The sequence below is a fragment of the Carcharhinus amblyrhynchos genome, chromosome 11, assembly GCF_965287045.1.
Source record: "Carcharhinus amblyrhynchos chromosome 11, sCarAmb.v2.hapA, whole genome shotgun sequence".
NCBI lineage: Eukaryota > Metazoa > Chordata > Chondrichthyes > Carcharhiniformes > Carcharhinidae > Carcharhinus > Carcharhinus amblyrhynchos.
The window spans coordinates 19,212,717-19,229,757 of record NC_137334.1 but is presented as its reverse complement, the minus strand read 5'-3'; the positions used below and the strand labels follow the sequence as shown (position 1 = coordinate 19,229,757).

Genomic DNA, 17,041 nt, shown 5'->3' with positions numbered 1-17,041 from the left:
CAGGATTATCTTCCCTCGTGTGGCGTCAGTTGGCACAGGTACAAATAGTGCAGATTAGGGTCAAGAGAGATTCAGTGATCATAATCTTTTATTTCACCAAGGAGCAACTCAAAATCTAGCTGAGTGCATTATCAAGCTGTAGTACAACAAAGAGATTCAGAAAAGCGATGCAAGTACTGAGGTACAACTTTAACAGTTGGGTGCAAAATTCAGAAACAGAAGACTGAATTATACCTATTCCCAACTGCTGTTACACATGAAAAGTAATTATATGTTATTACAATTTCCTCGATTTCAACCTACTGATTTTCTACCCATCCCTGTATTCCCATTGAAGTGAGAATGGACCAATGGAAGATCTCCATACTGACAGATTGTTTGATAGGAAGGATAAGTGACAGTTATATGGTTTGTTACCGTCGGTATATGATATATTATTCAGCTACATTTCCCTGGTCGCCTCAACCCTCAAATCAAACCATCAAAGGAATAAACACAAACACTGAGTATGCAACTGTTTCATGAACTCATGCACTGTTATGTTGTAAATTTATGTGCTGTACGAGTGATTTTATTGTACAACACATGAATTATCCAAGAATATTGCAATCTGGCTGTCTGCATCTTTATAACTTCACTTTAGCTGGCAAACAGTAGTATCATTTCTCTCAGTTTTTGCACTTATAAAAAAGTAACAGTTAATTTGAGGCAACTGTCCTCGCCATACAGTTTTTTTTGACACTAGCAAGTAGCTTCTGCAAAAACAGAGTAGCTGACAGTGGTTCAGGTGCACCATGTATCAAACTGCCTGGTTTATCTGTTGAGAGGCCTTATGTGCACTGAGGATACTTCTACACAGCTAAGTGATGAGCTGTTTTTTTAAAAATTATCTGCATTTCTCTTATTTAGCTGTGTCCAACACTCCTCCAATCAGACCAGGCTCAGGTGATGAGATACAGATTAATGTAGCTACAATCAGATGAATACTGTGGCTGCATTGTGATCATGTCACTCTTTTCAAACACGTCAAATTGATACCTAATAAACTAATTTAAGAAATTGTCTTTAATCTAGGTTATGCTTGGGTCTGCAGTTCCTTGAAAAATAAATTAAAATATCCAATCTCATCATTGATCATCCTGAATTGAACTATTTGGTCTAAACGCAAGTATCTAAAGGAAAAGTGCAGAGGATACTTTACACTCTCCTTTTTGAACCAGCTCAATAGATATTGCTACAAACGCACAAAGAAAGCAATTATTGCACTAACCTGGATAGCCTTAAGTAGAGTTTGTGTCCTTAGAATGTTGTGATATGAATTATAAAGAGTACCCCAAAGCAGCTTAACTCTGGGCGGCAACAGTGTTACCTCAGAGAAACCCTGAGGGCTGCCTGACCACTAGCTTCCATGTGACAGACCGGAAAATGCAGATTTCCACCCCTCAACAAGCCTTTCTGGATCGGATGGCTTTGTTGCGGCCCTGAGGCCAGTCTGAACTCCTCTCCCCTGCCCCCCACCCTCAGTTTTCAGTGGAACTGTTCTGAGACGTGTAGGCTAATCCCCCATAATTGACATCTAAGCAGCCTAGGAGGTAAGTAAACCATACCACATTTATCTAGGTCATCTGTCGAAATTAAGAATTTTTTTAAAAATAAAGCTTCAGAGATGTATCAAATATAATGTACTTTCTATGTAAAAAGCAAAAAAATTCATTCCCTGTGTACTTACCTTCCACTTTAACTGAAGTATATTTTACACAAGGGATTAGATTTCAACACTTTAAGATGCGGCCTTTGAAGCTCAACATGGGGTTGGCTAAATTTAGTGTGCTGAGCATTCAAAAAAATTCAAATCATTTGGAAGCATTTCAGGCTGAAATCAGAAATTCAACAAAAATGAATAAATGAGATGAGTTACACTTCGAATTCTGCATTTGGATTACATACAATATTTTCTGGATTTGACTGCTAGTTCAGCTCCTGTAGCCACTATAGTCGCAAGACTCCGGTCTGCACCAAAACATCCACTACGCTTTTTTGAAGTATTTGAAAAAAGCTCCACAATTATTAGGTCTATTGTTAGGTATTAAACACAATTTACCAGTTGCTCACAATTGCTTTATTGTTCAATAAGTGGCTAATATGGAAGCATCACCGATCAATGTAAAACAGATGGAAATATTAACATTTCTGCAGTAGGGTAACTTGATTCATTTCATATTTGCAGGAATATTTACTTTGCAGCCCCCACAAAAATGCACTTCATATTATGAAAGCATGATGTTAGAATTCACAGGACTGAGAAATTTAAGCATGCCAAAATAATGCATGCAGGGCTACTCATGGCACAATCAGAGAAATGTTACAATATGCCCAGCCCGTACCCAAGTAATTTGTGGAAATATATTGAAAGTACTCTAAAATTTATCAGTGCTTCCCATGTGCCTAGGTATGAGGTGGCTCTCTTCCCCCTCCAAAAACTGGTGTTACAACACGACAGAGTCCATTCAACTCCTGCCCCGCCCCCCCTTCACCACCACCTCCTCAAGTAAACATATTGCATCATGGTTGAGTGAGCATTCTCCATAAATTTAAATCTTTTCTCATCTCACGCAGCATATTTTCTGTATACAAGTCCAGTAGGGGGAGATCATCCTGAACAGAAAGGATTTGAAGTGCCATGCAATTGTGATTTACACTGCAGCTGCCTGTTAGCATTCCCACATGTACAGCAAGCAATAAATGTATCATTGTGGCTTCTACATCAGAAGTACTCCTGTGCTTTTTCCTCGGCTGAAAATGTTCAATAAATGCTGCTCACATCATATTAGTGCATGTTGGTACCTGACACTGCAGATGGCTTCCATTGAAAATTAATGTTGATCTTTTTGAAAGGTTATGTTTATTAAAAAGAGCACTGAAAATAATCTCCACTAGCCACCTCTACACTAAAATAATCCATCACAAACTTTAAAATCAAAATGATTCCATTTCCTGGCCACATCCAATTGAATGGAGTGGTCAATATCCATCATTAGTAAACTATTACAAAATTATCTATTCAATATGCATGCAAGTGTCATAAAGGGGAGGTAGATCCCCGCTCAGGGAGCTAACACCTAACCACTCAAAGAGTGCCTCGCTTTAGAACCTGTTAAAAGTTTGAGAGAAAAGTATGATCTGCTCTTCAACTTTTAGTGGTTAAATCAAAACAACTACCTGAGACTCTCTCTGTACAATCAACAAACAACACTATTTGTCTAACTAACTACAACAGGTTAACCAGAGTATTAACAACCTGAATAACCTGAATGGAATGTTGTTTAGATAAATACAATTCCCACTTAGTAACAAAAATAGAATTTTGTTTAGTCACTCTCAAAATACAACCAGGTTTTACCTTCCAGAATCTTCTGCCTTCTTTTCTATCTTCACTATCAAGATGGGGCTCTCTTTTAAATATGGCTGTTACATTGGTAGATGGCAATTATTGAGTCTCTCTGAAGCGGAGAGATGATTCTTATACCCCTGATGACATACCAACATCACACAATAGATTGGTTCTCAGATTACAAAACATCAAATTTTTTAATAGGCTGCGGTTAGCAAAGTACTTAGTTTAAACTGATTGGGCAAAATTCAAAAACAGCCTGTTGTCTCAGCAACATTACTGCCTGGCCCCTCAACACAATGTTTCATTTTGGGGCTTTTTGAGTACTTGCATTTTTTAAAAAAACTCTAAGAACAGAAAAAAAACCACCTTTTTAAACAGACAATTTTACAAACACAAACTTTGCAATACAAGGAATGAATCAACTGGTATTAAGTGCCAACACTGCAGCATTACAGTTTCTGTTCAGCAGTTGATTGGAATTATAGAATGGTTACAGCACAAGGCATGCATTTGACCAGTCATGTTTCTGAAAGGGCAATTTACCTTGTACCTTTTTCCTGCAGCCCTGCAAAGGTTTCAGATAACAATCTCATTCCCTTTTGAAAGCTACATCTGACCCTGCCTCTACCACACTCTTGGTGCATTCCAAATCCTAACCATGATTAACTAACCTAAGCATTAAGTCTATCCTGTGTAGCTGCAGTTTCTTTTGCCATCGCTATATCTCCAGTTCTTGACCTTTCCACAAATAACAAGTTTCCCTGCTGACTCTGTCCAGACCCGATCAATGTCAAATACCTTTAACAAATCTCCTCTCAACCTTCTTGTGAAAAGAAAATAGCCCCAGCTTTGCCAGCCCATCTATGGTAACTGAAGGTCCTTAACTCTGGAAACATTCTCGTGAAACTTGTTTAAACCCTCCCTATAACTTTAAGTGTGGTGTTCAGAATTTCGGTTGAGGCCAAATCAGTGATTTATATATGTTTAACATAACTTCCTTGTTTTCACACTCTGTTGAGGCACCCATATGCTTTATTAATCACTTGATTAACCTGCCCTGCAACCTTCAATCATTTGAGTACATATACCCCAGGTCATCTGCTCCTGCATCCCTTTCAGATCATATCCTTAACTTTATAATGCCTCTCACGATACAAGATAATGCAGAGCATTGTAGGCAAATCATTTTTTATATCCATTCCACCAATTTGTGTCCTTTTGAAGTTTAGCACCATCCTCCTCACAGTTCATAATATTCCCAAGTTTTGCATCATCCACAAATTTTGAAATTGTGCCCTGTACACCAATGTAAATCGGGAAGAAAAGGGGATCTTACACCAACTCCTGGAGAACCCCAATACAATTCTCCCTCCACACAGAAAAACAACAGTTCACTACTGCTCTCTGTCCCCTGTCTTTCAGCTGATTGAGGGGGGATTATATTTGCATTGAAAGTTGAGAAAGTTCACTAAGCGACTCCTGGGATGATTTGGTCTATAAAGGAAAAATTGAGCAAGTTTGGTCGACACACGGAAATGCAGCTACAGCAGTTAGGAAGGCAAATGGTATGTTGGCCTTCACTGCAAGAGACCTTGAGTAAAGGAGCAAGGATGTCTTATTGCAGCTGTACAGGCTCTCGGTGAGACCACACCTGGCATATTGTGGGCATGAAGTGCAATGCTTGCCATAGAGGGAGTGCAGCGAAAGTTCACCAGACTGATTCCGGGGGGTGGTAGGATTGTCGTCCGAGGGGAGATTGGGTCGACCGGGCCTGTATCCATTGAAGTCCCGAAGAGCGAGGGGGGATCTAATTGAAACGTACAAATTCTGACCCGGCTGGACAGACTGAATACAGTGATGTTGTTTCCTCTGGCTGGTGGGGAAGACATTGGAACACAGGTTAAAGATGGTGAAACCGTGCAATATGTTTACTCTGTAGAAATCTATCCATCTTGGTCTTTTCAACAATGGCTGAGCCTCCACAACCCTCTAGGATAGAGAATTCGAAAGATTTACCATCATGAAATTCAGGGAAATTTAGCAAGATGGATCCAAAACTGGTTTAGTAATTGGACACAAAGGATGGTGGTAGCAGACTGTTTGAGTGACTGGAGGCCAGTGTCCAATGGTGTACCACAAGGTTCAGTGCTGGGGCACTTACTATTTGGTATACATAAATGATACAGATGATAATGTGGGGGCAATGATAAACAAGTTTGTAGATGACACCAAGATTGGTAGGATGGTTAATAACGGTGGTGGTGGTTGTAGGTTACAGGAAGATATAGCTGGGTTGGTCAGATAGGCAGAGCAGTGGCAGATGTTATCTAACTGGTGATAAGTGAGAGGTCAAGCACTTTGGTAGTAGTAACAAAGCAAGGGGGTATTTAATGAATGGCAGGACACTGAGAAGCTCAGGGGAACATATGGATCTTAAGCAATTATTCACAGATCCTTGAAGGCAGCAGAGCAGGTGAATTGGGCTGTGAAGAATGCACATGACACATGCTTTTACTAGTCATGGGTTTAGAATATAAGAGCAAAGAGTTAATGTTGGAGTTGTACACAGTGTAGGTTAGGCAACACCTGGAATACCATGTGCAGTTCTGGTCACCTCGCTGTAGGAAGGATGTGATAGCACAAGAGGGAGTAGAGAGGAGATTCACCAGGATGTTGTCTGGGACGGAGCATTTGAGCTGTAAAGGAGAGACTGGATAGGCTTGGATTGTTTTCTTTAGAGCAGAGAAAGCTGAGGGAGGACATGACTGAAGCGAATAAGATTATGAGGGGTACAGACAGGGTGAACAGGAAGCAGCTGCTCCCCTTGGTTGAGGGTTGATCATGAGGGGACATACTTTTAGGGCAAAGGGCAGGAGATTCAGAGGGGAGTTGAGAAAAAAATTCACTCAGGAAGAATCAGGAATGCACTGTCTGGGAAGGTAGTGAAGGCTGGAAACCTTATAGCCTTCAAAAAGCATCTGGGTGAGCACTTGAAACGTCACAACATTCAAAGATGTGGTACAAGAGGTGAAAAATTGGATTAACACAACTTTAATGACAGTTCTTGTTGGTGCAGACTTGATGGGCTGAAGGGCGTTTTCCTCATTACTCCAAGTCATAGATTTGTACAAGGAAAAACGAGAGGGGATCACATTGGGATTTTCACTAACTTCATTGCAATGTTAATGTAAGCTGGCTTGTGACTAATAAATCAATTAACTTTAAGAGATTCTGAAGTGGTTTGACAGGATTGATGAGGAGATGATGTTTCCCCTCATGGTGAAATCTAGGGGGTGTCCTAATCCCAGCTATGAGAATATTGGGCGAGCTTAACACTTATGATCTGGTTTGATGAGAATCACGGAATCTTACAGTACAGGAGGCCGCCATTCGGCCCCATCGAGTCTACATCGACCACAGTCCTACCCCACACCCTAGCTAGCACCGCCAATCCATCTAACCGGCACATCTTTGAGCAGTAATCATTAACATAATATTGAGAGGCATAGATCGGATGGATTCTCAAAGGTTTTTTCCCAGGGCTGAAATGGTTGCTAAGAGAGGCCACAGGTTTAAGGTGCTGGGGAGTAGGTACAGAGGAGATGTCAGGGGTAAGTTTTTCCACTCAGAGTGGTGGGTGAGTGGAATCGGCTGCCGGCAGTGGTGGAGAAGGCAGATTTGATACGGTCTTTTCAGAGACTGCTGGATGAGTACATGGGACTTAATAGGATTGAGGGTTATAGATAAGCCTAGTAGGTAGGGATATCATCAGCGCAACTTGTGGGCCGAAGGGCCTGTTTGTGCTGTAGTTTCTCTATGTTCTAACATGATGTGTGGAAGAACCAAGAGTAAGGAAATAAGATTACACTAACGCCAAAATAATCTTTACTAGATAAATTTATAGGTACTGAGCAAATAAAATGATTAGTCTAAACAGTGTGAGCTTCTACCACAATCTCAATCCAAAAGACTTTACCCAACTTAACTTTTAATTGTGGCTCAGGTTTTTAAACATACCTCAGTCTGGAAGGCAGTTCCATTTCAATTGGTCTGGCTGCACAGGCCACAGCTCAGGTCTGTGGTAGATAGACCTCAGGTCCAAGTATAGGCATCGCTGACAGTCACACACTAGGACCCACCAGACAGAAATAGACACTTCCTTGGCATCTATTCCATAGCTCGACTTCTCTCTTTACAGAGCTACTTAGTTCTGAATGTTTAGGCGGGAGAGAGGGAATTCTAGAGAACTCTGCAGGACTGAGTTCTCTGGGTAAACAGACTGGATATCTGCAGTTTCTGGATCAGGTTATCTTGCATGCTTTTCCCTAAAACAAAATCCCATATCCCAGTTTTTGTTTTAGAAAATAGCTCCACCCTCAATTTTTTCCACACCCTCAGGGTTTTCTTGTTTTCAAAAGCCTCTCAGTTGGATCAAAAGTTCAAGCGTGGTTTATAAACACACAAGCATGCTAAATCAAACCACAAGTACATAACCATCTTAAAACTGAAACCAAAATTCTACATCCTTAATATAAACTAAAATAGAAACAGTTGTAACAGGGACAGTTTCAAAAAGAGGGATCTCCTGTTTAAGTTTTGGCTGTCAAATAGGAGGCAGAGAGTGGGGGGTCAATGGGTGCTATTCGGATTGGCGGTTGGTGACTAGTGGAGTACCCCAGGGGTTGGTGCTGGGGCCTCAGCTATTTACCATTTATATAGATGATCTGGAGGAGGGAACCGAGTGCATGGTGTCGAAATTTGCTGATGACACCAAGATTGGTGGAATGGCAAATTGCGCGGAGGGTGTGGAGAGTCTGCAGAAGGATCTAGATAGGCTGGGCGAATGGGCCAGGAACTGGCAAATGGAATTTAATGTTGGCAAGTGTGAGGTGGTCCACTTTGGTAGGAATAATGGTACGAAGGACTATTACTTACATGGTGAAAAACTGCAGCAGGCGACGGTGCAGAGGGACCTCGGGGTCCTTGTGCATGAGTCGCAAAACCCAGCCTGCAGGTGCAGCAGGTGGTCAAGAAGGCCAATGGGATGCTGGCCTTCATGGCGAGGGGGATTGAATATAAAAGTAGGGAGGTCTTGCAGCAGCTGTATAGGGCACTGGTGAGGCCGTAGCTGGAGTACTGTGTGCAGTTTTGGTCGCCGCACTTACGCAAGGATATTTTGGCCTTGGAGGGAGTGCAGAGGAGGTTTACTAGGCTGATACCGGAGCTGAGGGGGTTGAGCTATGAGGAGAGGCTGAATAAACTAGGCTTGTACTCGTTAGAGTTTAGAAGAATGAGGGGAGATCTCATTGAGACGTATATGATGATGAATGGGATGGATAGGATAGGATAGGATAGAGGTGGAGAGACTCTTCCCGCTCAGAAAGGACAGCAGGACTAGGGGGCACAGCCTCAAGATAAAGGGGGGGGGGGGTTAGAACGGAGTTGAGGAAGAACTTCTTCACTCAAAGGGTGGCGAATCTCTGGAATTCTCTGCCCGTTGAAGTGGTGGAGGCTGCCTCGCTAAATATTTTTAAGACGCGGGTTGATGGGTTTTTGATAATCAAGGGGATTAAGGGTTATGGGGAGGGTGGGAAAGTGGAACTGAGCCACGACAGATCAGCCATGATCTTACTGAATGGCGGGGCAGGCTCGAAGGGCTAGATGGCCTACTCCTGCTCCTATTTCTTATGTTCTTATATTCTAAGATGGAGGAGCAGGAATTTCCTAAATCAGAGGGTCATTAAAATTCTCTTCCCCAGAGAGCAGAGGCTGGAACAACAATTAAAGCTGAGCTGGACAGATTTCTGATCTACAAGGAAGTCAAAGGTTATGGGGTCTGGGGAGGAAAGTGAAGTTAAGGTTACAATCAGATCAGCCATAACTTTACTGCGTGTCTGAGCATGCTCAGCAGGCATGATAGTCTACTTCTCCTACCATTTATAATTTTATGTGGTGAACACCAGGAATTATGAAATCTATTCCATTATGAGATATTAAAGGGTTACCACAGCATCGAAAAATCTTCAGTACTGATCCTAACCGCAATAAAAATGCCAGCTGAGGATGCAGCATTACAGGTTAAACCATCAGTTTGCTGAGAACAATCAATTTGCATAGATAGGAAGTGCAAATTCATCAACCCAAGGATAAAAAAATGATTGCCAAAAAATGCAACAATAATGGATAGTCAACATGAGTAAAGATCTTTTTACACCAAGTCACAATAGCTAAACTCCTCTTACATAAATATTCCTATGGCAACAAATTTATATAGCATCTTTAATATCCTAAGCTATTTCAAGGTGCTAAAACAGTGCATTAGCAAAATTTGACGTTAATCCACAAAAGGGAGTCAAAGATGTAGGTTTTAAGGTGTCTCGCAGAAGGAAGAAAGGTAGACTGGGAAGGCACTTAGGAAAGGAATTCCAGAGCTTAGGGTCTTGGCAGCTGAAGTTACAACCACCAATGGTGAAGTGAATAAAACTGGAAGTTTTCAAGGGGTCAGAATTGGAGAAGCACAAATAGCTTGAAGAGCTTGTGCTCAGAGATTAGAAATAGGATAGTGGAAGAATTCACTGAATTTTTAAAGAATTGTTGCTCAAATGAGAGCCAATAAACAACAGAACTGTCATGACATGCAATTCACGGTAGCAATGTTATGTTCCCATTCTTGGGTCCCTCTTTTCTGGTCACTCACTACCACTGTTCAAGGATTGAACAGATAGTCTTGGCTTCCATTTAAATGCTGTGTTGAGGGAATGTTATACGGTTAACCTATAGTCTCTAGTTGAGAAGTAAAACCCAAAATGCAGCAGATGAATGCAGAGCATCCCATATTCAAAAAGAAATGCTGCGCACCAGGAATCACAGAATTGTTACAGTTCAGGAGACCATTTGGCCCATCGTGTCTACACTGGCTCTCTAAACAAGCATCATGGCTTAGTGCTATTCCCTTGCCTTCCCCCAGTGTTTCTATTCAAGTAATCATCTAATGCTCTCTTGAATGCCTTGATTGAACGTGCCTCCACCACACTTCCAGGCAGTGCTCTCCACATCCAAACCTCTCATCACATCTTTTGAAAATCACTAAATCTATGCCTTCTCTTTCTTGATCTTTTTACAAGCAGGAACAGTTTCTCCCCATCTATTCTGTCTCGCAACCCCCTCACGATTTTGGCCTCTTTATCAAACTTCCTCTCAGCCGCCTTCTCTCCACAGAGAACATCTCAACCTTAGAATCCCGACAGTGCCCATTCAGCCATTGGGTCTGTACCAACAACAATCCCACCTCGGCCCTAGCCCTGTATCCACACATATTTACCTATTAATTCTGCTAACCTATGCATCCTGGGACACCAATGGGCAATTTAGCATGTTCAATGCACCTAACCCGCACATCTTTGGACTTTGGGAGGAAACCAGGGCACCCGGAGGAAACCCACGCAGATACGGGGAGAACATGCAAACTCCACAGTCAATGACTCAAGCCAGAGTCAGGTCCCTGGAGCTTTGAGGCAGCAGTGCTAACCAGTGTGCCACCATGCCACACAAACTTCCCCACACTGACCTTTATCTGCCACTTACTGCCCACTCCACCAACTTGTCTATGCCCTTTTGAAGTCCTGCACTGCCCTCCCCTCCGTTTACAATGCTTCCAAATGTTGTGTCATCTGCAAACTTTAGGAAAATATATATTAATATATATTCCCCCACCCCCAAGAAAAGCTGCTCCTGGGGCTCTGCTATGTGTAACAAGCTGTCACATTTGTCTACATAGCTATTTGTGCTTCATAGTATAGTAGGCCTATGAAGGTAAAATATAAATGCAAGTTGCTTTGCTCCTTACGTTTCTCTAGAACTGGATACAGAGATTCACAGTGTATGATCAGGAGTTACCTCTAATGTTAAATGTTCCCTCCTTACAGGGGAAGACTGGGCTTGTACACAATTGCCACACTGAAAAAAACTTGGATAAACATATCCTCTGTGATACAATGCTTTGCAACACCAAAATGCTGTCACCGGTTTGTTGTTTAAAAATAACTACCTTCATTTCTCACAACCCAACAAATACCACCTGGTAAATAACACGTGGTACAGAACTTCAAACCTTCGAAAGAAAACTGACCTTCCTGTGTGGATTTTCAGGTTAAAAATATTTCCTTAGGAACATTTTCTGCAGTTATAAAATATGAATGAGTGGAAAGTCTACAGAAGCAGTGACAAGTTTTTACAACAAATATATTTGTATTGGCAGAATAGCTGTTGACCAGTGAGATACAAGTTCCAGCAAAGAAATGGATTAGAAAATACTTGGGCACATTGCACTCACATGGCCAAATTGAGATAGGGGCCTGCTTCCTGGTTTCTTCTCCCCTGAGCTCAGCTCAGCAGGTGGGTGAAATATTTATAGGTTTTGCCTTTCTGATTACATGCAATAGGTCTCAATTAGAGAGTCTTCACCAAAGGCAAATAAGTGATCACATTTCTTTATTCATGCTGTATTGTACAGGTAACCCACATGCATCCCAAGCTGCCAGAGGTGCAAAGCACAAAACAGATCAAATTACTTTTTCCAGATGATGGCACTTCAAAGTGAGTTAAATCCTAAGCCCACATGTTACTAACAAAAGTATTTTTCCTAAAAGACTCCACTCTTCAATGCATCATTTGAAATGAAAGCCAAGCTTAAAGTGACAATATTAATATAAAGACGCCCTTGTCATTCACTATTTTAGTTTACTACATATTAAAACAGTTGACAATTGGTCAACACACCAGAAATGACATCTGGAAACAGAAAGTTCTCTAGTGATTCAACAACTATTTTAAAAGCCAGGAAGGGAATAACATTGGAATGAGGCTCCCTGGGAAGTGCTCCTTTTTAAAAGATTTGTTCCTTAATTATTATTGTGGCATTGAGGTTACACAACAGCAAGATTGTCTATTCAGAACTGTAGTGTCTACTGGATCAGCTATTCTAAGAGGAGAGCACAGGGCTACTGTAATGATTGTTTATTGGAAGTTCACTATGGAGATGTTTGGGCCATTTTCTCATCAATCATGCTAGCAGTCCTGCCCTACCTCCAACTCATTACAGACACCAGTGTCCAAACAGATATCCTACACTATAATGGGTTTTGAGCTCCAGAGGAAATCAAACTGAGGTTTCTCCTCCTGATTACTACTCAAGTATTGCTTTCAAGTGCATCAATGAGGAAGAGTAAGCATAGCATGTGGCTTAACTGCAACACACTCTGCTTCACTGTCAACGCTCCTAGATACAAAAAAAGGTACTCTGTTGTGGAGAAGCAATGTCATCTCTGAAGTTAAAGATGTGATGGACAGAAGCTTTCACGTAGCACATACGTTGTAAAAAAAATCCACCAGTTAATTAATGTGCATGCCCCAGCCGCAGAACAGTGAATGGTTGGCTGTCTTTCAGCAGCTCCCACTGCTAATGGCCACATTCAGACCAGTTATTCTGGGCAATGGCTTCCCAGCAAGGGAAAAGATCCAGCAAGGCCATGCCACAACCAGACTCCTGAGTCCTAGTTGAATGTGGCTTTGCAAAGGTGGTCTGGAGACAGAGGAGGTGGTGGTTTTTGTCAAAGTTCATTTTGGAGCAGTTCTGTCAAGCAGGACTCTGTGTTCTACAGTTTTCCCCAGGAATACACACAAACAACTTCTGCTGAAGGATCACTAACTCAGTGAAAGATGTTCTGAAACTTGTTGCTCTGCCAGTGCAAAATGTTGTCCTGAAGTGTCACAAACTAGTAAGTTTTAAAATCCAGCACCACACGGTCAGGGATGCACTAAAGCTTGGGGTAGCCATTGCAGAGGTGCAATGGGGGAAGGTCGCTATCTAAGACCTTTCAGCCATTGTACATGGAGGGGCTGGGAATCGTATAGACCAACTCGGGCTGTATGACTCACACTGAATCTTTTGTTCTGTATAATTCTAAAATTATATTAGGCCCCAAAGTTGGATTAGTGTTGATATGTTAGCGCTATTCAGGTGTTTTTAAATTTGCCTGGCCACTCACCAGTTAAAGAATTTTAAGATATCTTCCCCCTGTATTTGGCTGAAGACATTTCTACAAAAGACACCAAATGTCAATGCAAATCAACATTAAAATCTGTTCCAACTTATAAAGCACTATTAATTTCACTAGAATCTAAACCTGACAGCTCTTCTACACAATTTGTAATCTCATGTTAAGTAATCATGGAGGCATGTTAATTTACAAAAAAGTAATTTGTAGTGTTTGACATATGGCTCATTTGTTCACAACAGCTTAAATCAGGCAGAAAGCTATGAGGTAATCATGGCTGTTCATTTTTACAGTCGGGTAATGCGCTAGAGAGCATCTCAACAGCAGTTAAAAGGTTTTTTTTATATGCACAAATGAACACTCTTGGCTCATCCTTTCTTTTGAGTCTCCTAAATGTTAGTTAGTCCAACCATTCCTGCCATAATGTCTTTGGTATTGGTCAGCATAATCAAGCTTCACTCCTAGACCCCTTCTGAGAGTTTAGAACAGTAACTACTTCAATAGTACTTTACCAATTGTACAACACTAGGCTACATGTGGTCATGAATGGCACAAGTTCTTTTCCCCACGTTGAGCTCCCTTGTCATATAGAAATGTCTTGATTACTCGCAACACTATGCCAATTACATTTACTCCACAAGGACATACAATTTCCTATTGCTAGATGCTGCTCTTACTTTCGAGATATTGCTGATTGTTGGGTTTGGATAGCAAATTTCTAGGAGTTCCCACTTGTTAGCTCTATTCAGTGGGATTCAGCAACACTTTCACACACGTGTCACCTTTCCTATACCTTGTTATTCTTTAAAAAAATGGCCACTCCTTCACCTCTAACCTATTTAGCAGATCACAATCCATGTGGTGTAACATTGGGACACAGGATTTAGTGGTAGGCCATTCGGTCCTTCAAGCCTGTTCAATCATTCAATAAGATGATATGGCTGTGGTCAATGTAATGGCCTCCCTGAACTTTATTACTGAATTCTGAGATGAAGTTGGGTAATAATGGGCTCTCCAAGTCAAGTTAACTCGAGCAAATTAAAGGATTGAAACTGCAATTTTTGAAAAACCAGCTCCCATTTAAAACAAAATAAGAAACTCTAAGCATTGTTTTTTATACTTCTCCACATTTATTCAAATAATTATTTATGGAAGCAATGGAGTCATAAAGGACAAAACTGCTCAACAACCAGCTGATTTATGGAACACACAGGTTGTGTCGACTGCACGTTCTCCACATGTCTGCGTGGGTTTCCTCTGGGTTCCTCACACAGACCCAAGATATGTAGGTTAGGGGATCAGCGGGGTAAATATGTGGGGTGGCCGGAATAAGATGCTCTGTTGGAGTCAGTGCAGACTTAATGGGTCGAATGGCCGCCTTCTGCAATATAGGAAGACGATTCAATGATTTGGGATTCTGGCTGGAGATAAGTAGGGATAAAAATAAAGGATGAAACAAGATGAAATAATCACCTGAGCTGTGCCTTTTGGCTGCCTAGTTATTATAGCCTAAATGATCTAACAAAAATTAACCATAGAATCCGAACGCAAGAGGCCTTTCGGCCCATCAAGTCTGCACCTACTCTCCAGAAGAGCATCTTACCCAGTATTTTACACACTGGAAGAGACCATTACCCAGTTAATCCTCTACAGGGCAAAATTCTGAACTAAGGTTTATTTGACTATGATTAAAATTCATCCCTTGTCCTTTCTCACTCAGTTCAAAGGAAAGGCAACAGTTCAACCAATGGAAGGAATAAAGGTGAGGTATAAAAATGATGCTCAGAGTCTTTAGAATCAATCCTGTCACTGTAGAGTTTTCAAGTTAATAACCACGTTAACAATTTTAACTGACAAGTAAAATCTGACTGCACCATCCTGAATCTAAACTTCCATGTCTGAGTGTATCACAAAGTAGACGCAGCATCAATATATTAAATCTGACATTGCAAGGAAGTCAAACAATAGTACAAAATCTTTCATCTTTAAACTGAAAATTAAACAGGTCAAAAGGATAATGGAATAAGGTCTCCCGTTGAAGCTTTTCACCAAACGTGCTCCATCTTCGCCCAATCTGTCTTTGCTTTATTGTAGCTACTGTTTCTCTTTACAATATTAGTTTTTCCACCAATACTTGTTCACTCTCAGCCACATCTAAGCTGGTACCATTCTCACTGAGTCAGAAAGTGGAGTTCATGTGGGAGCACCATCACCTGCAAGTTCTACTCAAGACACACCATCCTGACCTGCAAATATATCACTGTTCCTTCACTGTTACTGGGTCAAAATTCTGCAACAGCCTGCCTAACAGCATTGTGGCAGTATCTACACATGGATTGCAGCAGATCAGAGGCAGCTTACCACCACCTTCTTAAAGGCAAGAAGGGATGGGAATAAAAACATTAGACCAACCAAAACAAAAAAATCCCATGATACTATTTGGAAGAAATAAGTGGCATGTCCTCCAGTGCCCTGAACAATATTTATCCCTCAACTGACATCATAAAAATAAATTAGCTAGCTATTACCACATTGCTGTTTGTGGGCCTTTCCAAGTGCAAATTGGCTGCTGCGTTCCCTACATAATGGTGGTTATACTTCAAAAGTGCTTAACTGGCTTTAAAGAACATTAGGACATCGTGTGGTTGTGAAAGGCAAATGCAAGGCTTTTCTTTTCTTCAACAGTCTCATCTTAGAGAATTTTATATCTTAGTGAAATGATACAGCTGTCCTGTCTAAATGCCCGTTAAATGTAAAGATGGCACCCAAACTGTGGCACCTAGATCACTTGCGACAGGCAATCTGACAGAGATTTCCCCTTCCCCTTTTAATTTCCATGAAATTTTACTGTAAACAGAGGATCAAAACAGTGCTTCACCCTCTACGGGGTACAGTTGCTGCATGAATGGGGCAAACAACTGTGTACCTCCTTAATGAGTCATGTACAGTTGATTCTGATTCAGGAAGTACAAGTTAAAATAATGAATTCAATGTCAAATCAGATACAGAAAGACAAGTAGTTAGATTAAGAAAGAGAGGAAAAAAGAACCGTGGTGTCTCCCCGCCTCCCCTGATTTCCAGCCATTTAAACAATCTGAAGCATTAAGGGTCTGCTAAGAGTCAAATCTTCAGCGGGGAGCCTGTTAATTCCACTGGCTTGATGACTACGTGGGGATCAGATTAATGCCCCGTTCTGCCTGAGGCACAAGGAAGTAGTCTGCCTCTTCTCACCCCTCTGTTTAAAAAAAACAACAGATTTTGCTATAGCTTTGCATATATTTGCTAAAGACCTGCCTTTGGGCAGAGAATTCAAGTGAGACAGTTGTTTTCAGTGTCAAATAGGTTGTGTGACAGCAAGAAAGGCCTGTCACACTGTTAAACATGATATTAATTTCAAAGTTTTGCTTACCCATTTAAGTGCAAGTTATAAGTACAGGAATTTTACACCATTCAATGCATTTTAATGGGGTACCAACCAGTGAATTAACATTTTCACACAGCTTAAGGCTTGGCTGCACATCTTGAGTAGCAAGTTCTGGGTTTCTGCATTTAACAGCACGTGCTCTTGCCTGGAATTGCTGTCCGATTTGCA

General features: G+C 41.3%; 1 protein-coding gene across 22 annotated transcripts in view; it reads right to left on the bottom strand.

Annotated features, from left to right (window-relative positions):
* LOC145349950 (poly(rC)-binding protein 3) overlaps positions 1 to 17,041 on the bottom strand; it is a 154,604-nt gene that overhangs the window by 88,696 nt on the left and 48,867 nt on the right. For 3 of the 22 annotated variants that reach the window (XM_080198665.1, XM_080198662.1, XM_080198666.1), the window contains exon 1: positions 1,271 to 1,489. The exons of the other annotated variants lie outside the window; for them this stretch is intronic. The gene's annotated coding sequence lies outside the window, so the exon portion shown is untranslated. Of the gene's footprint in view, positions 1 to 1,270; positions 1,490 to 17,041 lie in introns of those variants that run through there. 22 annotated transcript variants of the gene reach the window in all.